Below are 25341 nucleotides of genomic sequence, written 5' to 3'. Positions count from 1 at the left end.
GCGGTTGGCTGTTGTCAAAAATTACCGCGTTCACACTCTTCGCTCCCCCACCACAATGCATTCCTTCCAATTAAACAACACTTGTTCTAATTTTATCGGAAAACTAACTGGTTACGATATTTGCTAGAAACCCCTGTGGAGCCATCCTTTTGACATGTGACTTCCTGTGCTTTATTGACAGATCTACGGACAGTACCTGTATAGACATGAGTAATGAAGATGTCGACTAAATAAAATGACTTCAAACTGGATGTTTAATTTTTTACAGTGTACATTTGACCTTTTTTTCCCCTCATCTATATGGCTAGTTGCCACAAAAACACAGTCAGTGTTTGGTAGGTGGAGATAGGAATTCTTATTTAGCTGAATCTGGACACAATCCGGTGTTGTGGAATTGGCAAATACTTTTTGCCAACAGCCTAAATAAAAAAAGGTGATGGAAATTAAAAGATAATGGGAAAAGTTGAAGGATAACTTTCACAAAAAGAGGCCAGACCATGGAAAGTTTTTTGTTATTGTTTAAATTGTGGCTGGAGTATGAGGGCCTGTGTGAAAAAGTTAGTTACTATGGACACAACCACACAAACAAGGTGAAGACAGAGTTTAAACAACTTTCTTATCGTAAAAAAATAAGACGCATTTAATTCTCACACTAGGCAATGCACACTATGCCCAAGTTTCTTTGATCCTATAAATTTGGTATTTATCATTGTTCTGATGGGTAACCATGCCTTGGCCAACTTAAAAAAAAATCTACAGTATAAAAGTCAGTTTAGCGTAAAAACACTAGTCAACCAAATGAAGAAACATTGTAAAAGTATTTCCACCAGAGCTTTAGTTCCAGTGTCAAAAGCAGCCTTCCACTCAACATTTTACGAAGAACGAAGTTCTTATGCAATTAATGCAAACCAAATGATTCTGTCGCAGAGAAAAGTAGCTTAGTGACTTATCAGTTCAAATGTGATATGTGGTAAGAATCAGGGAATTCATGCTGATCATGTAAACAGAGTTATGGTTAAATCAAAGAGCGCGTAATCTATTTGTGACCATCGACATCTCTGGTGTTAAAGGATGATGGTCGATTTGAACTTAGGTTTGTTAACGGTTATGGCCGCCCACACTAATGGGGGATTCACATCGGACGTGGCTGGCAGTGGCAGGGGTGTCAAGTTTAAACATTAAATCAATGTACAGATGTGGTTTGAGGTCTTGCGGCGCCATTTTGGCGTCAATCAATCAAGGACTCAGCTTTGGGCATGTGACATTCTCAGTTACTAGATCAAAGGTTAGAAAAAGAAATTCAATATGGCCGCTCAATGCGACCATGTTTGTTCTAAACTTCCATCCATTTATTTAAATCCAAGAATGAATGACATGGTGAACCCAGACACAGCGCCTCTGTAGAGATCGCCATAACATATAGACCTAAGTTACTTGATTAACATCATTCATGTTTTCCATGATGTGCTCAACAAATTAAGTTCATCAGCGGTTTCTCCGCGCTCAGGGCATCAAGCGGTAAATTTGAGGCGCGACAAAAGGGAGGCAGCAGACGTGATTTTGACGCCTTGTCTGCGTTCGGTGTTAATGCTGCTTAAAAGATTAGCCTGTTTTGATCATTTTAATATATTAATTAATATGTTGTGATGTTGTCTTTTATCTATTTGTATAACAAGTGTTTGCATATATATTTTTTATTTTACTCTTTATGTATTTATGGCCAGAGGATTACAGATACAAAAACTAGCCTTAGCCTAATTCTGGCTTTTTTAAACAGCTCCATTTCAACACATGAAAGCCTTGGTGTTATATAATTTTGGCCAAGGACAAACCACAATAAATAATTTCTCCTACATGATCTTTTCCTTCCTACAGTACTTCTGTTTTGACAAGAAAGCGATCCATATGTCACTTAAAAATATGAGTCCTGATTTCTCTATTACTAGAAAGTGACGGAAACGCAACAAATCTAAAATACATTTATTTCTAAAAAGTTATTTAAAAAAAAAAATCACTACACGTGAATTTTAAAGGCCATAATTTTCAAGCAAGTGTATCTATTTATTATCTCCTTTAGTTCGTGTTCCTCTGGAGGTAACCCAAAACGCCATATAACTCTTACTATCAGGCAGTGTGCCATGAATCCATCACCCACCATGATATGACTTGAAAGGAAATATCAGATTTCTAATACGGTTTAAACTTAAAATCCAATAAAGAAAAAAACTTCACAACTACAACAAAGACTATGCAGTTTTTGATAACATTTTATTCTTATGCTTTTATTCTTTTTGCAAACAGGAAACGTTCTTTAAAGCTGTCGTTTTCTCTTTATATTCATGTGATCATTAAGTATTTATAAATTATGGTGTGCATTTCGGAATCAAATCACTAATTTAATCTTGCCATCACCTCCACTGACATCATTTGCATATTATCATTAAGACGGCATCAACCAACTTCCTTTAAACGTCTTCCCTTTCATTATTAAAAGGTAAATCAAAGAGTGGATGATGAAGGGCAGCGGGGGGAAGAAAAAAAAATTGTATCTGTTCACTATCCTCCATCTCTCAGAAGCTTTTTTTTCTCTCTCTCTCTCTCTCCAGTAATCACACAGCACACCTCTCATTTCAATACAGGGCTGAGTGCGCTGAGTGAACGCAGCAATCTGGCCCTTGTAATGAAAACGTATATTCCAGCTCCCCTTCCTGAAAGAAGGCCCCATTAGAAGACTCAGTCTCATTGATTGAAATGCTTTTAAAGTTGCGCGCATCCATTAATGCAGGAGGGGAGGCTTTCGAGAGACGCAAGACAATGGTACCATACATGTGCTATTCAATACCAAAGCAAGACCAAGTTTCTGGTTAAAATTGATTTTTCTCCCTTTCTAAACCAGCAAACAAATTTCAAGTCATCTCTAATAAAATTCATGTTACATGCTGATACCTAAAGGGGAATGATTCCAAAACTTTAGAGCCAATTATTTACTGCAATGTTTACTTTGAGTATGTATGTCATTTTTAGTTTCATAAATCATACATCTGTGCTACAGTGGTATACAGCATCACGTGTTTGGTTACTGCCTGTTCTTCCAACGTGTCTTAGTGGACTACCACCATCAAGTAGTAAATGGCATATAGGGCTTTAATACATTCTTATTTACTATGGTGCAGCGATAGGGTGGTCAACCTCTGATCAGATCTGTAAAATGCTTTTGTCAGGACCTGGTGGTGGAGGACCCAAACGCAGGAGACCGGGCTTGGTGGTAGGCACTTAAAATAATTAATTAACTGAAACATGACAAAAACCATAGAGAACCAAAACAGTTCTGACGTAACAGAGCAGATACCCTGACAAGGAACAACTGAAAACCAGACAATTAAATAGACTGAGGGTATTTGACTGAAATGAAGACAGCTGTGAATCGTGACAAGCCTACACTGATGTGACTGATTGACAATTCAAAGCAGAACATGACCAAAACCCATAACATATCTGACAAAAACTAAACCAAAGTCCAAAATCCTCACAGTTCCCTCCTAAAAAGGGCTGATCCCAGATGCCCAAAAATAGCACACCTGCCAGAAAGGGACATAGAGGAAAAGAAAACAAACCAGAATATAGAAAAGTTGATGCCTAAAAAACCATAAGGAACAATTAAAGTAGCACACCAACAAAAACGGGGACGGATTTGCCAAAACTAGTGATGTAATGTGATGTGTATTTAACAATCAATCTAGTTATGAGACTAACAGCAGTATTGGTCAAGAACCTCAGATATTAACAAGATTACATTGGTAAACAGGAATAAAGTCGTTCAGGAAGTAAGTAATCGATTTTTTGGAAAACTTTGCCTTTTCATGTACATGAGATGCAAACAAAGTGACGTCCAATCACGAGCTTGCTTCTACCAAGTTCAGTCACCTACAAGTGGTTGAAGGTGAACGACAGCGAGGGATGAGTGCAGCAACCAGATGATAACCCTTTTTTCCACAGTACTTTAAAAAATACCTGAATAAATAATTATGCCAAACTTTTTTATTAACCACAAAACAACACAACAAGATCCAAAATCTTAGGTTTCTATGTTTAAAGCTGATATGTCAAAGACATTTTGTTTTTGTTGCCTAACCCTTTAACACTGAAGATGTTGCCTAAACAACATGATGTGTTATTTAGTTGTTATTGACAAATCGTAGCAACTGATTATGACATACGAACACGTATGAGTCTAATGTTTGAGCAACTATGCTGGTGGTGTTGCCCTATTATCCTGGAATGGTTGACGATGAAAAGCTATTTCTTTGTAGTAAAAAATGTATAGCTTTGTCAGTTGTTGCAAAATCCAATCTTTATTTCTTAATTTCTATACTAAGGATACATACTTTAAAAAGACATGTATTTCACTTTGAATCCATCATCCACCATGATATGTCACACATCTATTTAAATTACAAATTGTAACTGTATTTAACATGGTAATTCTCACGAAAGCGACACCCAGAGTATAAACAATATATGTGCACAATTTGGACCCTAAAACTACTGTAAAGTGAAAAAATGTCCAAAAGAATTAACTGATTCCCTTGATTTTGTAAGTACTCAACTACTGTACAATGTTACACATCCGAAGTTTTAAAAATGGCACTGTTATGTATTGTCTATGTATCGATTTGTGGACTATGTATTGAGATGCGTATCAAATCTTGCGAGAGGAAAAGATACACACTTCTAGTCAAAACCTAAATGGAGTTATGTACAATATTGCCTCCATCCAGTCAATGCCTGACCTTTGTCCAGGTTTGAGTTTCATCCCAGACCTTTATGCTTCCCAAGTACTTCCTTCAGTCTTTTCCCAGAGGAGCTGAAGGAAGTAGCTGAGAGATTGCATCTCTCTATCATGTCTGCGGTTTTCCATTCAGCCTCTTCCCAGTTGGGCATGTCCATAACTCTTCACAAGGATTGCTTCATGATAGATGTCTGAGACACATCAACCCACTTTTGCTGGCCACATATCGAAGGACACCAACTTCTACCCTTTGTATCCATGATCATAAGTGCACATTTACAGCCCATGGCTCATGAGCATAGGTGAGAGGAGGACCATAGATTGACTGATTGCTCTCACTCAGTTGCTCTGGACGGGTATAAACCCTGGATTACATCAAAATGTAAGCGCTGATCTTTTTCTTTTTCATCCTTCATGACAAAACAATTCAACCAATTTGAAAATAAATATTTTAATAGATCTATTTGCCATAAGGTTATAGGTCTATCACGCTGGGTTCTTTGGCCTGCACCAGATTTATTTCCTATGGTCTGCTTCATTTGACAGCTATGGAGAAATCAATTGATCCAAAAACATACTAATAAATGTTGCTATTCTGTCAAATCCTAGAGAAAGAAAAACTGTATCCCTAACGGGACTAATACTGTAATTGATCTACCATTCCCATTTGACTAAATTCCTCCAGTTTTCCCTGGAATGTATTTTCTTCTTCTCCAAGCTTTCAGGAGACTGAGCAGTGATCTGTCTTTCACCAGATTCCACGGGAGTCTTAACTCCTCAATTTTTCCAAAGTGGTCTGCTCCAATTTGGAGGTAGCTCCATACAGTGTGTGACAACTTTGAAACACTATGTCTAAGTTGCTTATAGATGTTGGAGTAAAAAGAGGATAGAAAACCAGCTCAGTGGCCTTGTGGTAGAGTGTCTGCCCTGAGACTGGACGGTCGTGAGTTCAAATCCTTGCTGAGTCCAAATGTGGAGAACACATTTCACACACCTAAGTGTGACTTTAACTTTTAGGTAGAAGAACAAGTAAGATGGGAGAAAATTTGCTCAAAATTTGAGTTTTTTGAGAATGATGCAAGTGAGCACTGCTGCGATTCAATATACTGTCTGTGAAAGCAAACCTTTTTTGGACAGAAAGATAGAAGTAAAATACGAGTCATAGAAGTCTAGTTCCTTTTGAATCACTCCCGAAAGGGATCCTGGTGGTGTAGGGCTTCTCCTTGTGCATGCTGGGATTTTGTCTGGGTAATCTGGCTCCCTCCCTCAGTCCAAAAACATCTTTTATAGGCGAAATAAAAAGTTCACATGTACAGTTGTGAATAGGGGTGCATGGTGGCACAGTGGTTAGCATTCTTGACTCACAGCAAGAAGAAGGCCCATGGTTAGGCTCCGGCCCTGTGACCCAGAAAGGGACAAAGCGGTTTAGAAAATGTATGGATAGTTGTGAATGTGTGTGTGACTGTGGTGAACCATCCAAGGTGTACCCCGCCTTCACCCAATAGTGGCTGGGATAGGCTCCAGCAACATAGTGACTCAGTGTAGTGAAAAGTAGAGGGAATGGATGCCCCTGATGAGAGAGTGGAGTGGAACTGGGTTGGACTGTCTTGTTTAACGTGTTACTAAAAAGGTTAGGAGTTACAGGTATCATAAATATGCTAACGTCTCACGAACGAGTTCTAGCGTCAGTAAAAAGTCTGACTGATTGATGGATTTATCTCTGACCCTTTTGGCTTGGCTAATGTGCCTCATAGTTAAGTGCACCTACAAATGACATCATTGATGATGTGCCTTATAATCTAGTGCACTTTATAGTGTGAAAACTATGGTAAATTGTCTTTTTTTTATAGTTAAATTAGTTTTTTTTTTAAATAGGTACTCTGAATTGGGCAATGGAGCTGTCAGTTTAATTTCATTGAGTGGGAAACAAAAAAACAAATAAAGCATGCATCTACTCTGAAAAGGCTGGATGATGCAGACGGATCAATTTCGTTACCAGAGTGCTGGATGCTGTCAGAGAAATACAAAGTTGCCTTATCCCCACAGTGACACGGCATGACACGGTGGAAAACAAATTGCATTGAAAATGGATTGAAAACAATAATGTTGGTGCAGAATCGTCATTGGTATTTTTTCCTTTCCACTTCCCCTCTAAATGCAACAGCTAAACTTGTTCTTTACTGAAGGATTCTAACATAAAGGACAGTAAGCTGTTGTGCAAAGCATCCACTCACACCAGCCATCAATGAATTATTCAAAACACATTCCAAATATCACCTAATATCATTTCTGCAAACACAGGAAAGAGATATTCATATTTTATCACTTGACTCTTGCCCTTTTTCAGGAGCCTATCTCTCATTTATTCCCAATGCATCAGTATAAACCAATAAAATCTGATGGACAAAGCCTTGATCAAATAGCAGCTCCTTGGAGGCACCAGGTAAAAGGAAAACTGGAGATGAGAATGTGTTACAGTGCCAAGAGCTTGGCAAGTAAAAATAGCTGTAATAGCCTCAGGTAACAGCCTGAAGTCCCCAAACTGATTTTAGGTGCAGCAGGAAGGATCGCATTGGAAATATCCCTGAAAGTAATTTGGGGATTTTACAGGAAGTAGTTGGGTGATAAAGTGATAAACTGTGAAAAAGAATTGTATTTGTATTTGTACATTCATATGTTCACTCATCTGAGAATGCAAAGATCATTTGATAATATTTATTACGCCAACAATAGGAGTATGCCAACGAAAACGGCACACTATCATGTCAATAATTCCCTTTTTCCAAAATGTTTATAGCAACCAAAAACTGGCATAAAAATAGTAAACATGAAAAGTGCTGGCTTGATTTTGTTTTTTGTACATAGGAAGCTCTAAAAACGTTTGTCTGATCCAGCTATATAAAATAGAAAGCATAGAGAGTGCTAGCTAGATTTATTGTTTTCTAGGTGTAAATAGAAAGCTGTAAAAATGTTTAGTCGTATTTAGTTATGTGAATAGCGGGAAAGAAACTTTGAAAAACCTTCACTCACTGTCACATCAAGTATTTTTAATATTTTAATTTTACCAGGGTAAATCGTGCTAGCATTTAGCAACGGGCTACAGAATGTGGACAACCGGAAGTTTTGAACGGCAGCAAAGACAAACAAAGTTGTACCTCAAATGAAAACAAAGAAAGAATGGTGAACAGAAAATTAAGAACAATTATTTCTAAAAATTCAAAACTGGTATATCAACCATCATAAAAATAACTAGCATACAGAGTGCTAGCTTGATTGTTGTTTAAGGAGATTAATTGGAAGCTGTAAAAAAAATGTAGTTTTTTTCCCATTATGTAAAAAAAAAAGTTAAAAAAAAAAGAAAAACTTAGTCACTGTCTTATGAAATAATTTTTAAATACGGTAGTGCAAATGGTCTTACTATTTACATTAGCAAACAGCTAAAGGACAACCAGAGATTTTGAAAGGTAGCATTGAAAGAAAGTTGTACCATATAAAAAAATAAATAAAATAGAGACTGCTGAACAGAAAAGTTAGACCAATTGTTTTTTTTTTGTTTTGTTTTGTTTTGTTTTTTTTAATTTGGACATCAAAATAGCTAGCACACAAATTGCTAGCTTCATTGTATTTTAGGAGATAATTGGAGACTGTAAAAAAGTTTAGTAATATCATGTTAAAGAGGTTTCCAAAAACCTTAGTCACTGTCATATCAAATATTTCTTGAATTTTGTAACCAAACCAGAGCAGGTTTGTTAGCATTTACATTAGCAAACATCTACAGGATGTGTACAGACAGAAGTTTTGAAAGGTAGGATAGAAAAAGGAAGTTGTACCATCAAATAAAATAAAGTCTTGTGAAACGGTAAAGTATAGTATAGTAGTTTTTTAGTTTAATAAAAAAAAAAACAAAGCCAAAATCACTGGTATTGGTCGACTAAGAATATAGATTTCAAAATTACCAAAGAAACGATACATCTTATTGCTAAACCAGGTCATATGTCATGAAGATATAGGCAGGTGATACCTGAAGGCAAATTCTTACATTGGAACAGGAAAGATTAGATTTATCTCCCTATGTTTGAGTTCGAAGCAAACCTAAAAGTTCACAATCTAGCAATTATTTAAACAACCACTAGAGGCTGGTTTCAGAGAAGAAGGATTTCTTATTGATTCTGAAGGTAAAAAAGTCCCATTTCAGATATATTTACAATACATCAATATAATTGAATACATGTGGGAGGTTAGTCTAGTTATTAATAGTATGTTTTTTTATTATAAAAAGTTGAGTTGCATGGCACATATTAGAAAATATATTCAACATATCGCCAAAAAGTAGCTGAAATGTGGGCTACATTTGTTAAAGAGCTGTGTAGAAACAAATTCTAACATGTTTATTAATGACAAAAATATAATAATTTGAATATGAGGCATTATAAATTAAAATAACTGGAGAACTAGCTGTTCTGTTGCAGGTTTGGTGCTGTTTGGATGAATACAAAAATAGTCCTTTCTCATTTTTGCATTTAAAGTTAAAAGTTAAAAATTGAGGCTGCTAAAATATTTGTTTCATACAAAAAAGTGAAAAAAATCATTGATTTATTAAGCAAAATAGTTGATATCCTGCTGAAACATGGCTGAGTAAACAAAATATAATGCATCAATCTCAAGTTTCTAAACTCAATTTATCAAAGCTACAGGTAAATAATATCAAAAGTTAGTGAATATTTAAAATATATGAAATATATATGAACGTTGTGCTGATTCCTGTAAAACAATACCAAATCTGGTTCATTTTGTTTGTTTCTTTACACTCCAAAATCTCTTTCCTTTTGGGCTTTAGACTTTCCATTAACATAATGAAAACACCACAAAGCCCCTTTAGAGCTGCATTTAATGGATGACACCTTTCCACTAATTAATTGGTCTCGTTGTGCTGACCATCTCAAAGCCCTCGCAGCATTTTTGAGTATTTGTTGTTCAAAACCACTCCAGAGGAATAGATACTCAGTTACAGATATCAACAGATTCTCTTAATTGATTTTTCTGGTGTCAACATATCTAATAGGCAGTTTTAGTCTGTGAGGATTATGGGGGGAAAAAAAAAGGAAGCCCCTCCAGTGTTTGCATTGTTACTGAAGCCTTGTTTGCTTCTCATACGAGTTTTTAGTTCATCTAAGTAATAAAAACCTGTTTCTAGTGGTAAAGAGCTCCACAGGAGACCGAGATATGGAAAGATTTTCATGATGGGAACTTGCAATTTCAGTTTGAGCCTACATTGCATGTTTGTGGTGTGCATGAAGAATATTTTGGAAGTAAATTGATGCTTGGGGGAAAGTCAAGGGGCTAAAGAAGGCATAGGGAGCTGAAAACTTAGTCACATACACCGTTTCCTTGAGTTTCAACCAGCTACCTGTTAGGAAAATAGAATATGTCTGTCATGTGTGGTAAGTGTACTGAAAAGCACTTGTAAGGATAATCTTAAATTCCACATACTTTTGATGTATTGGTGTAGTACAGTGCTGTTACACCACACTCCAAGTTGCGAGTACTGCCTCCATACTAACCATACACAAATGCTCCACACATGGGGTGTGCAGGTGGTACATAAGTACCCATGGGACATACGATACCTACAAAAACTAAATCCATATGATATCCCTGTATCTCACCTGTTTACCCCTTCCTTACGGCCGTGTCACACAACCACTACAAACATTTTGTGCATTGTCCACGAATGCAATTTCAGTCTTTCGTGATACATTCAAGATTGATTTAATGTCAAATCCACAGCTTTCACTGATGTAAGAGACCACATTCCAGTACAACCCAAACAAAATCAGACATACAACAGAAATACACACATGTATGTTCATAAGTGTTTCGTCATTCGTCCGTGTCCACAGATGTCTGTGGAGGGTTCAGCCGATAGGTCTTTACTTCAATTTGGTTTTAAGCTGTTCAAAATGTGCTTAAGAATTGTGCAGTTTATCCGTATTTTAAACCTCATCTACTTCACCCATCCTTATGTGTTGTTTGCTATTACCTGTTGCCCGCAGCATACCTGTAGAAAAAAAATGTTGATGGACATTTTAGTTCTGTAGACTTGCCAAGCGGTCTATAATATTTTGTTTGGGCCATCTCCATGGTCTTTAAAGGTTTCCCCCTTTTTCTACCCATAACCCTAAATCATGGGGTCCAGATGACCCCAGCCTTACATTGACGGGTTATCCCTCCCATGACAAATATGAATGAAGGTGCAATGGATTTTATATCTGCCACCAGTGAAAACAGTAAAAATATAATAATAATAATAAATCAGGTAGTAAAAAGATTTTACTTTTAATAATTTTAACATGGATGTTGATGTGAGTTTGCTCACTTTTGAAGCCGACTCCCAGTGGTGATTTGAGGAACTGCAGCGTTTTGTACTTTTGGGTTTACATCCTAATGAGAAAAGAAATCTATGATTTGATTTATACTGTTTATGTAGTTTAAACGGCCCCATCTCCACACACTTTCATCTACACATGTCTCAATTCAAAAGTCTTTAAAAATCTTTAAAACTTCAGTTTGTGAAAGAAATTAGACTTGAGACAAATACTTTTTCTATAACAGTTTTCATTTTCCCCTGAAATAAACAGTGAAAATAAATTAAACTGAAAAAAATATTAGCTCCATTTGTGTTTATGTGGTTTTTCAAAATAAAATATCACAGATTTAATTATGTAAAACTTTGTTTTTGTAGTGATTGGCACCTGATTTGGTTTATTTTCTATTGTTTTTGTTAATCAAGTTTTTTGTCCACGTTCTGTTTAGTTTTCTGTTTCTTCGCTTTCTTTCTAATCCCGCCAGTTTTCATTTTTCAATCATAACAGTTGCGTCCTGTTTTTTTTAATGATCCATCTGAACATTTAAAAGTTTGATTATTTTTTGTTTGTCTTTGTCTTAGCATTATTCTGATGACACCTTAGATTTTCTAAATGTTAAATTCAAGCACTTCATTGTTTGTTGGTTTAACTATTAAATTAAATCCCAGTCTACCTGCTTGTGTTTCCTACTTTTTGATCCTCCAAGCCACCATACCAGACAGATTTATGGACCACTAAGCTAACACACAGACACACAGACACACAAGCATGGATAGATAAAAAGCTGCATTTTCACTTGGAAGAGCCTTACTTCTTTAAGGACCAGACAGCAATAATTTAATTTAGTCAAAAATAAATAAATAATTGTATAATAGAGTCACGGAAATGGAATATAACAGAGCATTACTTAAACCAATGTTTGTTTTGTTTTGTTTTTTCCTCCCAGCCTAAGTGCTTTACAGTATCATAAGCTGTTGCTTCTGGTAGCAGGAAGTTCTTTCTCAACTCCGTCACTGTTGTGGTCACATTATCTAAGATAACATAGACATATGTCTTGTGGTCCAGACAATATTTTAAATGGAATAATCGTATTATAACCTATCTGGAAACTTTTTTTTTTTTTTTGCCTTTGATGGAGCTGGGCAGAAATGGTTGGTGCATTTACAGAAACCCAATTTGATAACAATATTTTAATCTATACAGAATCACATCCATCCATTCATTTGTCTTTCCATCCCAGGGCTGAGCAGGTGGCAGCCGTCAAGATCCGTACCACATCTGACATCTTTTTAAATTGTTTGATGGACAAAATGTATGTACGAAATTTGCGAATCAAACCTACGATATGTCACAGGGATTATTATTATGTGTGCTTTCAGGGATGAATGCATTAAGTTTTAAAATATATATATAATAAAAATATGTATATATTATTTTAAATACATTATTTTATATACATATATATATATATATATATATGTATATATATAATAAATCACCTTTTTGTATTTTAGAGCAGTGGCACCCAGCCTTTTTAGGGCCATGGGTCGGTTTAATGTCTATAATATTATTGTAAAGCAGCCTGTATGTTTAGTGTACAATAGTTCAGGTGTGCTCAGGTTATGTTTGAAGTTTCTGAATTTGCTTTTTTCCAGTGTTCTACCACCTTCAGTCAGTCTCACCAGGTTTGAGTTTGTGTTGAAGATTAATTGGATCCCTCAGTGTTTATAAGCTCAAGTCTGCAGTAAGATTTTGTCTTCTCACTTATATGTTATTTCCTGGTTTTGTTCTTCAAGAATGGGTCAAATATTAAAAATATAAAATGTTCAACTAATATTTGTAAATAGTCACAAATAGTGATAGGCAGATGAAGCCTTTCATCCAAATGGTTAACTCTAGTCAAAATGTTTAAGTTTTATTTACTGTAGTAGATCTAGTAGTAGTGTTTCTACTGAATGCAAAAATATCTTTATATATATCTATATATATATAGATAGATATATATATAGGCTCCTAACCTCCTCATTACTTTAAGCTCCTCTCCTAAATGAAACAAGTCAGGCTGTATTGGAAAAAATCGATTAATCGATTTGAACCGATGTAAGCTTTATAGAGCAAAAATCGATTCACAAAAGATATAAATCAATTTAAAACCCAAAGCTAAAGTCCCCTAGCTTAATGCTAACGTTCAATAGAAATTCCCATAGGACGGCTAATGCTAACGCTCAGTTGACCAAAAAAATATGCTGCTGACTAAATGAACATCTTTATTTACTTGCAAGTATTAATTTTCCAAACTCTTTCAAGGAAATAATTTTTAAAGTAACTATTTGTGGTCTAAAACTTTGGTTTTTTCCCTCATACTGTTCTCTTCTTCTTGAAAAAAGTGTACTTCTTTAGCGCAATCGCCACCTAGTGGCCAAACTGAAACACCCTCCAGGAGAAGCAGCACTGTTTACAATGTTAATGATCTGAACATTTTTGTTAGAACGTATCCTTATATACAAGAGTAGATAAGCTAGAAAACAAAATGTTCATCAGGACTCCACAGAGTCAAACTCCGGGCCTCGAGGGCCAATGTTCAACATGTTTTCCAACTAACCTGCTGTTGAAGCTCCTTAATGGCTTAACACACCTGATCCGAGGCCCGGAGTCTCTGACCCCTGTTATAGAGATTTTGGTTTAATTATTTTAAATTATGTTGCAAAAGTGTATTTAAAGTGTTTATAGAAATGGTAAATAGTGTATGTTGACATAGCGCTTTACTACCTTTTTTGAAGGCTCAAAACGCCTTACAGTCCAATTCCCACACTGATGGCTGCTCTGCTGCCAAACACTGTAACCATGTAACCATCAGGAGCGATCTGAGGCTCAGTGTCCTGACCAAGGATACTGTGACACATGAATGTGCGGGTCAGGAATTGAACCTGTGATTTTCCAGTTAGAGATGACCACTCTACCGCTGCACCACCGTCATAGAAGTCTCACCTGTGAACGTGAGGGTCATTAATAGCGATGTGATGTGTCCAGGAAGTAGTTCTATTAAAACTACCATGTTTTTCCCATACAATTTCATCAGCCTGTTTACTTTTCTGCAGATTTTCTATAAGTTCATCTATAATTAGAGCCAAGTGGTTATTGTTTCTGCTACAAGTCTCCTAGAATACCATGAAATAGACCTCTTTTAGTCTTCATAGACTTGGGCATCACCCTTCCAGCATGTCTTGTATGTAAAATTCCAGCAGCTATCTTGCAGCTGTATCCATTATCCCGCTTAGGTCACTTCAAAATTTATGGGTCAGCACGAAGCAGCTTTATACCCCCTTGAGAAAGAGGTTTTACCTCATAAAAGCTTTATGCTGTGACACCGGCAGACATTTGGCATTTACATTTATCGCCGTCTTAGGTTAATTAAACTTGACCTGCCCACCATCTTGATTAGACAACGGTAAATATGGCCACAATATTTCTCGGGAGAAGATAGCGATGTTATAGGGAAGGGCATGGAGACGAATGCTAAGAGCTCTGACACACATGTAAGCATGAGAAATGGCCTCTAACCTGTGAGCAAACAAATAATGGAGACCCTTACCAGAGGCTTGTGAACGACAGATAAAGAAACTGACCATATTTGAAATATTAGGACACACGGGTTTGTACTGCTATTTTAATGGGGACATTGCATTCATTTTTTTTTTCTTTTGCACACACACACAAGTCCGTACTGCTATGTTAATCGGGACATTGCATTCATTTTTTCTTATTTCTAACAAGAACTTGAAAGTTGCATACTACATGTCGATTTCTTAAATATGATGTCAAACTGGACAAATATTCCCATGAAGCTCACTTGGTCACTGTGAGGTCCTCACAAGATAACAAATGCAAACTCGTCCACATGCACGAACAGACATAATGTACAAGAAAGTTATCAAACCCGCTTAACCCCTTTCAAGGTCTAAGAGATGTTGGAGCCTATCCTAGCCAATATCAAGTGAAGGCGGGGTACACCCTGGATGGTTTGAGAGTCCAATCCAGCGCAGGTTTTTGGAACACTACTAAGTTTTTTTATTTATTTATTTGACTGAAGAGGGAAAAATAAATCTTCCAAATGACCTGTCAAAGTTGACAGCATCCAAGTAACGCATTTGTAATCATTAAAATAGTAATTACAAACATAAAACTATATGATTATATAATTGTGTGTAAAAAGATTCGGTTTACACAAACCTCTCATGTTTTTAGGGTTGAGAAGATTTGGAGTGTGCAGGTTGTTCTCTCACCTAAGTCTTGGGCCTGTCTGGACAAGTTGCCCATTTATCACAGAACCATTTCCATGTAAACAACTCTACAAGTTCTACTGGGTTTCAATCACTCTTTAAACTGGTTTTGTCAGACTCTGAACAGAAGTTAAACAAAGACCACAGGATAATGTGCAACAAAAGCACCTCAGCAGTCATTCATAAGGATCTACTTTCTCCCAGGTTGCAGTGTTGACCAACAATTGACTACATTTTTTTTTGAGTACTGGTTTGTTTTTTCTTATCAACATTCTAGATCTTACCATATCTCAAATGTAGACATTGTAAGGGACATATTTTTTATTGAGCGGGAAGAGGAAACCGTCTCTCTTAAATTTTAATTTTAGCCGTTGTGAATTATATATATATATATATATATATATATATGTTCGTGGGTTTTCTGGGCCTGATTTTCAATATTTTAAAAAATAATTGAATGTTTGTGTAAAGTTTGAGAAATAGGAGATGGATTCCTGCTAGTTTGATCATTAATAGACATAATTGTGACTAAGACAATTGTTTTTCTTTGACATATTTTAAGTTTATAAAATCTAATACCTGTATATATTTATTTATCAGTTCTATAAAATTCTTTCATTCGAGATCCCAATGTTGTACTTGGAGGTCGGAGGGTTGCTGGAGCCTATCCCAGCAAGTGAAAGGAGAGTACATCCTGAGCATTTCACCTATCCCAATCCTTTGCAATACAATACAAGGGCATAAAGTCACTCACATTAACACTTAAAGGACAATTTTGAGTTCTTAAATAACCATTGAAGTTTGTTTTTGGACTGTGTGAGGAAACTGGAGTGCCCATGTACTAAGGGGACTTGGTTTTTGAACCATGCCTTCTTGCTGTGAGGCAAGACTACCCTACCATGCAGCCCTACTGCAATGTATATAACACACACAAAAAATTAAGCATAATGGGTTTCCAGTAAAATCAAGATAAAAATTAAATTAGCTAAACTTTTCTTCACGTCCCAAATCCTTAATATCAAGTATCATCGTCATTGCTGCAACTTTCTTCTCATCAAACTAGCACAGCTTTGAAGCTATGTTCTTACTGTCCAATGAAAAGTCTGTCACGTAAACACAGGTTTCAGGAATTTGTTTTTGAAACTCTTGTGTTCACGATTAGCTACGCAAGCTTCTACAACTGTTTTCTAGCTTTACGTACTAAACTTTGACCCACGTTGAACTTTGACCAATCAGGGTCTCCGATTTGGTTGGGATGTATGGATGGTGTCCCCTTTGATTCATGGAATTGCAAACTGTTGACAACTAATCATTAAGGAGAAACTAATATTTGTGGTTTGGAATTGTATGACATCAAGCCTTTCACATATGGCAATAGCAGAATAGGTGGCAGCCATTGCACCCTTGATCAGTTTAGGGTCCTGATGTGGCACTTGGCTGTTGGGTAGTTTTCTCTCTGGACAATCCAGGGGTGTCTGAGGACCCGCTTATAGCCGGCAGCCTCTGAAGGGGGTCTACATGAAGCATCTTGGAGACAAAGTCCTTGGTTGCATCAGACACTGTGTCCCAGTTTCCATCATTCAGACTAAAATGACCGTTTCCTATCCTGTTTAGAATTTCATTTGGGGCACCTTCCAAGCCTCTTCCAACTGTAGATTGTGGACATGTCCTAGTGAACAGTAGAAAAGAAAGAAGAAGCTGCTTATCCACCATGTGAATGCCATGGGCCAAATGTGCCCTCAATTAGCGTGTTCTTGAACACGTGTCACATGCCAGGTGTCCCCATACCTCAATAATTTACTGAATAGGTCATCATTCATAATCTGTTTCTTTCTCAGTTTCTGATACAGTTTGACAGCAGCCATGCCTCAGACAAAGAAAACTAAAGAGAACAGAAGCCTATGACTGATCCAGGTGCTGATAGAGGGATTACGTGGAAAAATCAACAAAAGGTAAAGCATGATTAACAGAGGCAAAAGTAATTAAGTTGATAAGATGGTGAAAGCTATTTTTTTAATAAACAGTTAACAAAAAGCTATGAAATTGTCATACTAAAAGATAGAAATGTATTTTTTCATTAGAAACTGGACAGGCTTTTTTTCCTTCCTTGTTTCAGTCAAATATATGATAGTCATCACCAAAAAAAAAATAGTTAAACTATAATAGAAATTTTAAAAAAAAGTGGTCTTTTTTGTTGTTATGAGTTTCAAACCTATTCATGTAATCAAGGCAACATTCATCTTGATTACTCTTGTCGTTCGTTTCCTTTTTTTTTCCACACCACAAAGAAAACATCGTCAGTGAACCATCAGCGGCTCGTCTCACATGACTTCTGAAGCCGCTTGTTGTTTCCCGCCGCTTGCGTGAACGTGTCACAGGCCCAAGATCAACCCTGGCGTGTCGCTAACAATTGAGCTGATTTGTGTCGGCTTTCGATCTTTCATTGTTGGGGAACAAGAGGCGTTGCGTTACCCCACTCTGACTTTTTATTTACCCAGTTAACTAAATATGATTTTGAGCAATTTTTTTTATTTATTTTTTTATTTCAATATGTAAAAATAAATCAGCTGGGAGACTATTACTGATACTTTGGCAATGGATCCAAGGGGTCACATTAATTCCGGTAATAATTTGGTGAGTGTGACGACAGATTCATTTCCAGTAAATGAATGTGAACATGTCAGTATGGGCGTAGAGGGAGGTGCGGTCGGTTGCGGAAGCATCTGGAGCCTTCTTTCCTTCAACTTGCTTCGAGGTCAACTTCAGATTAACTGAGGTGATGCATCCGTGCTGCCACGATGCATTACCTCTCACATTGTTCCCCAGGTCGACACACAAAGGCAGGCATTGCTTTCAATTACACCTTTAACTTTTCTTTTTAATTAAATGTACAGACAGATTAATTACAGGACAGCCTAAATGATGGGGAAAAAAAATTAGAGGTGTCCAGAAACATTGGGTTTGGTGGGAATGCATCGGCCTCCTCTCTGGCCTCTGTAACCCCTTAAGCTGTCACGCCTGTTATTCAATAAGCTATCTGGCAGGGGAAGAGTACAAACGAGTGTAGGCGTGCAGGGCAGTTTGTTTCTGTTTGCCAGACAGGCTCGATTCTTTGAGAGACACAGCCCACAAAGCCAGACACCCAAGGCTGCAGGCTGGGTAAAAGGAAAAAAAAAAACTAATTACGGTGGTGTTAAAAGGCGAGCTCAATGAGGCGCAGAAAAGACAGCCAGGTTCTCAGCACCTCTTGACACAATCTCTGCAGGCCGGCAGAGCAGGACGGTGGGACAATACAATGCTGTGTGGTATGTTTTGATTTAAAAAAAAAAAAAAAGAAAGAAACATCCTAGATGTACTAATGAACTGGACATTGGAGTTACCCGTTATGAGGAAAATGTGCGATAATTGGGATTGACGATATAATAGTAAAACACCAGAAAAAATATGCCTTATCCATTTCACTGAAATTGTTTTATTTAAATAAAAGTCAATATAATTTAAATCACAGTCCTAACGACTCACACCTATTTAGCAGGTGGGCATCTAACGTAAGATCTCAAGTTTACTTTTCAATGACATAAATGGGTCCATCCGATTGGTCAAATGGACTCCTTGAATGTAGCTCTAGCATGTGTATAAGCATGTAACCCTTCCGCTCTCCTTGGCTTGTTTGCATTAAAAGTGGGGTCATCTGGACCCCACAAGACAGTGTGCGGATTTATTTATTTTTTTTTCCAATGATTGTCGATCTTTACTGGTGTCCAATGACAGACAGGAAAGTCTTGCCCGTCTTTGTCATGGAAGGACTAACACCTCAATGTAAGGGTGGGGTCATCTGGACCAGAGCACACCGGGGCAGCAGTATAAGCAAAGATGCCCAGACTTCCCTCTCCCCGGCCACTTCCTCCAGCTCCTCTGGGTGGACCCCAAATTGTTCCCGCGCCAGCTGGGAGACAGTCTATCCCGAGTATCCTGGGTCTGACCCGGAGCTTCCAACAGTTGAAGTGCCATAGAAGTGCCAACCGTTTTTAAAATTGATCATGGAGCAAAAATAACTAATTGCATTTTGTGACTGGACGGAATTATTTGATACCTAGTCTTTCAAATATATTAATAGAGCTGTACAAAAAAACAACAATCAGCTGATAAACAGTAGAAAAAGAAGAAGAAGAAGAAGAATTCACCTCTCCTTGCTCGTCCAATGAGAACACCATGTGCTATTTGTCACGTGTGAACACAGCATCATTAACGGAAAAGTCCATTGCTGAACAGGGACCGGAGAGGACGAAACTCTTTCACATGAGGAGTCTTTTCAATGATTTGAGGCAGAATTAAATAAGGGAATTATCTTGAATAATTTTTAAGGTAGGCAATCGTCTACCTTTGCCTTATAGAAAGTCCGTAACTGAAGACGAGTTTGCCACATCTCCAAATCATCACAGTGATGGAGCTGGTCTATATCTGGCGGACACCAGAGGGCCTTTAAAGACACAGGACGACGGATGTGTGGGTATCAGAGGGGACGGCATTAGGGGGAAAGCGTCTGAGTGACACAAACATGTTATGAGAGATGAGCAACATCTGGTGCGACGGATCTTATGCTGTCATCGCACTTTAATCTTGACCCTAATTCCCACGTATCCCACCCACTCGCTCCGCTTAATGGACTCTTTAAAGTATTAATATCTTTCTTTACAAAGTTGTTTAAAAAAAGAAAAAAACATTTTAATGGCTGTGAATAGGTTGAAAGGGAATTGTTGACCTTGTTAATGTGCCATTACCATGGGGTTGTCAAAAACGTCATGGGATTTTTTATTTTTAGTGTTCAATTTGATGCAGATAATCTGCTTTACTGTTGAGGATGCTGTTGAGTGTGTTTTTACTATTCTGCGCACTACCTCTAAAGATTTATAAACTGCGTTTTATCGTTGGAGAGTGGTGAAATATAAAGGAAGAAGCCAGGGAGCGCGGCACAAGGGGTTAGAGAGGTGGTCAAAAAAAACTGCCGCCAATAAAACGAGCGCAGCCCCTGAACTAAACCCAGGGGATTGAAAGTGGATTGAATGCATCTCACCATATATAGAAGGCTGCTGGCACAGCGGGGACGGTAATAGGAGGAAAGGGAGAGGGTGGTGGTGGCGGTGGGGTATGACTCAGTCAACGAGTGCGGCGAGGATGAAGAAAAGGAGCACCGGGAGGAGAGAAAAAGAGCAATGGTGTGTTACCAGCTGACCACTGGAGCCTTTCACCCCCTTCCATTAAACCATTACAGAGACTGAAGGGTCTTGTTCTCTTCCAGCCATGCACCATTCTGGTACAGCGCCAAGCCTGCCAGCTGCTCCGCTGAGTGTCCCAACATCTCGCCGCACCATCGCCACCAGGAAATGGACACAATTGAAAGAGCCCAACTAATTCCTGGATGACAGGAGTAAAAGGGCATCGGGTTCCCAGGGGTTAAAATGCCTTAATCTCTTTATCCTCTGCTGGAGAGGACTATTCACAGATTTGATACACTCATCCTAAATCCATAAGTGGCATACAAGGGCAAAGCTGAGGGGAAATTCCCCGTAAATAGATCAATCCTGGATGCTGGCCAAGAATGTTGGAGCTAAAGAACATGTACTTTGAGGATCCTTTTTTTTAAATGTTGTTTCAGAAAAAAAGTTTTGAAATATGTTAAAACACAGGCCCACACATGTGCTACTATTCCGTCTTTTGCCGTTCTCTTTCTCTGGTCCTCTCCAGCAATTTAAAGGACGCTCTCAGTTTCTTAATGAGGCGTGATCACTGAGTTAAACAGATAATTAAAATCAGATATTAAAGCCTACAAGCTATAATCCCTTCTGGCTGCAACTACAAAACACCAGGCTGACTGTTGCCTGGTGTTTTGCTGTGATGGATCCCAGGTTGTGGATCCTCTAACTTGCTCAATCGGCAGATTATCTCTAAACTTTTTAACTTTGAGGTCAAAGGGTGTGAGGGCAATGACTGTATATATGTTTGATGTCATTCATTAACCATTTAACAACAAGCCTCAAAATGTCCACCTGGACCTCTCTGCTAATTTTGACTATGAAGGTTCAGAGAATGTCCTATAAATGTGTGCTTTTGTCCCTTTTTCCAGAAGACATTGAATTTTCAATATACCTCATCATTGTACAATTGATTCTATTTCAAAATAGTGTTATAACAATTTAAACTGTAAAAAAAAAACACAAATTGGATTGATTTTTAGAGTTTTTTTAGTGAGAAAACCAGTGCAAATGAACATCGACAGGTTGTGATTGTTAAAAGTTTAAATGTGTCCAGTATCAAACTATTTATAACACAATTTCTGCCTCTTTCTCTCTAAATGTGCAAAAAACTGCATAACATGTAAAATATATACAGGCGTTTTTGGTCAAACACAGCAGTTCTGTCCTTCTTGTAGATGCCAATATTTGTTTCCTGAACAAATGTAAAAATATGCTTCCAATACAAGATTACTTAGAATTTATGAGTAAAAAAAAAGCTAACTTACATTTCAATGACATTTCTTTTACACAATATGTGTTTCAGAGTAAAAACTAGCTAGCAAGTTTTTGATTCCTTTAGAAAAACAACCCGGAAATGCAGCTACACAAATGTTATCTTTTCTTGCCAAGAATGACTCCCTCTGTTACTCCTTCGGTGTTCTCTGAACCATTTCCAAGGATGGTTGTTTTTCAGATATTTTTCTTATTTTTTCTGTGTTGCAAAAACTCTTTTTGACCGCTCTGCTCTCTGCATCTCTCCATCGCTTCGTCTGTCTTACCGGTAAATAAAGGAGCAATTTCAGGCGTTCAGGTGAGATTACAGTAATGACACAAGGGCAGTTAAAAGTCCCTACGCGTAAAGAATTTCAGCCTACCCCTTTAATTGCCCCTACAATTGGAGGGATAGAGAGAAGTCGTGGGGGTAGGGTAAGAATTCAAATTCTGCCTAAGTCTTAAGGTTTTTTTACAGAAAGCCTTGAGGAAAAAAAGTAGTCAGATTGTCATGTTATCGAGAAACCAAGCTAAAAGAAAAAAATAAGTCTAATTATTTCGGGTGGCGCACATTGAGCATGCGTGCAACAAAGAAGCCACAAGGATTACATTTTCTATGTCAATGTCACTGAGGAAAAAGATTCTAATTTCAGAAGAAAAAAGAAAAGACGTGGAGGTAGCATGTCGGCAAACACATGGGCTCTGCTATGATCAAGCACTCACCGAGCAGCTGGCGGGCTATTACGGAACACCCACTAATGATCAGCCATGCAAAATTGATGAGTCATTGATCTTTGATGTTCAACGGATTTTAGGGGATGAAATGCTGTTTTAAATAAAAGTGTGGTAAGAAGGACAATTAAACCATTCGCTGCTTTTGTTGCCGTCAGAAAAAAAAGATGAATGTGGGTATTAAACCCAGTCTTTTAGATCTTGTGTTCATGGGGCAATTTGTGAATATCTTATGCTATCTTATGGGGTCCAGATGACCTCGCCTTATATTGAGGTGTTATCTATCCTCTGACAAATGTGGATGAACCTTGGTAGTCTTAGTTTGCAGGCTTTTCTTATTTGTTTTCTTTAGGTAGTTTTGGTTAGGCAGCCCTTAGCAGGAAGTTGCTGCCTCTGACGGTTGGCATGTTGTCAGCAGTATCCATGACTTATTGTAAGTTTGGTCAAGGAGCCACCGTAGAGAGATAAAAGAGCCACATGTGGCTCTGGACCCGCAGGTTGCAGACCCCTGGGATAGCACAAAGGCACTGGAGATGTTGCTGGTGACACCCACATAAGACATGTTTCATGACTCTTGTGTCCCAGTCACACTAGCCTCAACAACATGCATTCAAACAACCACTTCTAATGAACAATAATTCTTGTAAATGAGAACCGTGTCAATGAGAATTTAATAATTGTGGTTTGTATCTGAACGGAATTATACAACACCAAGTAAGTCATGTAACTTGTGCTATCCTAGGCATGTTTACATTGAAAGTGGGGTCATCTGGACCCCCAAGACATTGCGCTTAACTTTTTTTTTTTTTTTTTTTTATTATTTTTTATCTTCATTGGAGTCCGTGGCACACAAAAAATCCTGTCCACCTTTGACATGGGAGGGACCACACATCAATATAAGGGTCGGGGTCATCTGGACCCCAAAAGAGAGCAGAAGAGAAAAAGCAAAAGAAAAAAGCCTGAAGTAAAATGTGTACCATGTTTTCAACATGTCACACCAAGCCTCTTCCAAGTGTAGGTACATGCTCTAGTATCAGTTATCATCTGTCCAGCTTGAACACTGTTTTCTAAAAGCGCATACAAGAATTCGCGTTCAATGCATTTTTGGAAACACAACACAAGGTAGCATTAGACGGCTTAGCATAAGTCAGCTTATTCTGACACGAAGAAAATCTGCTTTGAAGCGACTGAATTTTGATGACTGCAGAAGCACTTCAGTACTGTGTCCACTATAGATTCTGATGGAATTAGGTAAATTGAGTAAACGGTTGAAGAGTCCAAAGAATGCCAACACTGGAACTAAAGCTCTGGTGCTAAGAGGTGATGACTTGTGTGGTCTCGTGGCCCTCTTTTTAGGGCAACGCAACACTGAGGTTCCAGTTACAAAACAAACTCAACGCTGAATAGTAGAGTAATAGGGAACCATGACCTTTACTCTTCCTCCTCATTAGCCTGTGTGCTTAACAGGGTCTATTCTGTCACAAGCTTTTAAAAACTACAATCTGAAAATAAGCAATAAGCACCCTCTCTGTTCAAAGATTGATGGCTCTTTTCAGGACTACCTTAATTTTCAAGATCTACTACACAGATCAAGGGAGGGGATAGATCTGGAATACCAACATTGGGTATCTGTCACTTAATGTAATTACAACTTTTTCTAAGCTTTAGTCTTCAAAATTTCAGCCCGTAGGGGAAAAAAAAGGATGACTAATGAAATGAAGTGAGAGCATTTGCCGAGAGCAAGGAAGCAGAAGTTGATGGGAGGAAAGAGTTGGGTCATTGAGCACAACAGGAACTCAAGACCCCCGCTCAGCTGGAGGGACTCCAAAGAAGACGAAGCCACCTATCTTATGGTGACAAGCAGCACATGGGGGATGGGTGATCACTGCAAGGAATGCTAATCCAAAGCTTTGGACTCCAGGAGGTGGCCCCACACGGCAAGCGACAGGAAAGAAGAGTGAGCCTTGGACACATTTGTCCTTATGACTATATCTACAGGTGCTAAATTGCCAAATCTGTAGGAGGTACACAAGGTGGATACACATTGTAGCATGGACATAGAGCTGTAGAGCAAAAATGTTCATGGACATTTTTTCTTATGGACATGCTGCAGGTAACAGGTCGTAGCAAACACTTATACAACACTTAAGGGTAAGTAAGTAAATAGCAGAGGTGTAAACAGATTTTTCTTTAACATTGATAAATCATATGGACTGCGCAAGAGGCTAAGGCAAAACAGTTCATTGTCTCCATGGTATTCATAGTTTTTTGGTTCTTTTGCTATCAGACATGCTATGTATTTTTAAAGCATACCCGACATGTTTCGACTGAGAGGTTCGGTCTTCATCAGAGTCGTCATCAAGTGACTCCACCTCAGTGACAATCAGCAGTTTATACACGTCACATTGACCACCTGGTGATGAATGATGAAGACGGAACGTCTCAGTCGAATGTTATTGTGTTAATGTTTATGTCTTTTAAAAATGACTAAATTAAACAATCAGGGCGTAGTTTGTGTGGACGTCCCACAGGTGTCTTAAGGACATTTGCACATCAGGTGCACAACCTGTAAATACAGAATTTGTTCAAGGTCAGTAAGGGGCTAGTATTCACATCTTACCAATGACTAGAGCAGGGGTGTCCAAAGTCAGTCCTCGAGAGCTGGTGTC

General features: G+C 37.9%; 1 long non-coding RNA gene across 1 annotated transcript in view; it reads left to right on the top strand.

Annotated features, from left to right (window-relative positions):
• The window catches only part of LOC118600107, a 39692-nt gene extending 21080 nt beyond the window's left edge, over positions 1 to 18612 (top strand). Inside the window, exon 2 of the long non-coding RNA XR_004949675.1 lies at positions 17273 to 18612. This is a non-coding gene — a long non-coding RNA (uncharacterized LOC118600107). The remainder of the gene's footprint in view (positions 1 to 17272) is intronic.
• Positions 18613 to 25341: the final 6729 nt, after the last annotated feature.

The sequence above is a fragment of the Oryzias melastigma genome, linkage group LG18 (genome assembly GCF_002922805.2).
Source record: "Oryzias melastigma strain HK-1 linkage group LG18, ASM292280v2, whole genome shotgun sequence".
NCBI lineage: Eukaryota > Metazoa > Chordata > Actinopteri > Beloniformes > Adrianichthyidae > Oryzias > Oryzias melastigma.
Note: the sequence above shows the minus strand (reverse complement) of the source record. Positions and strands in the feature narration are given on the sequence as shown.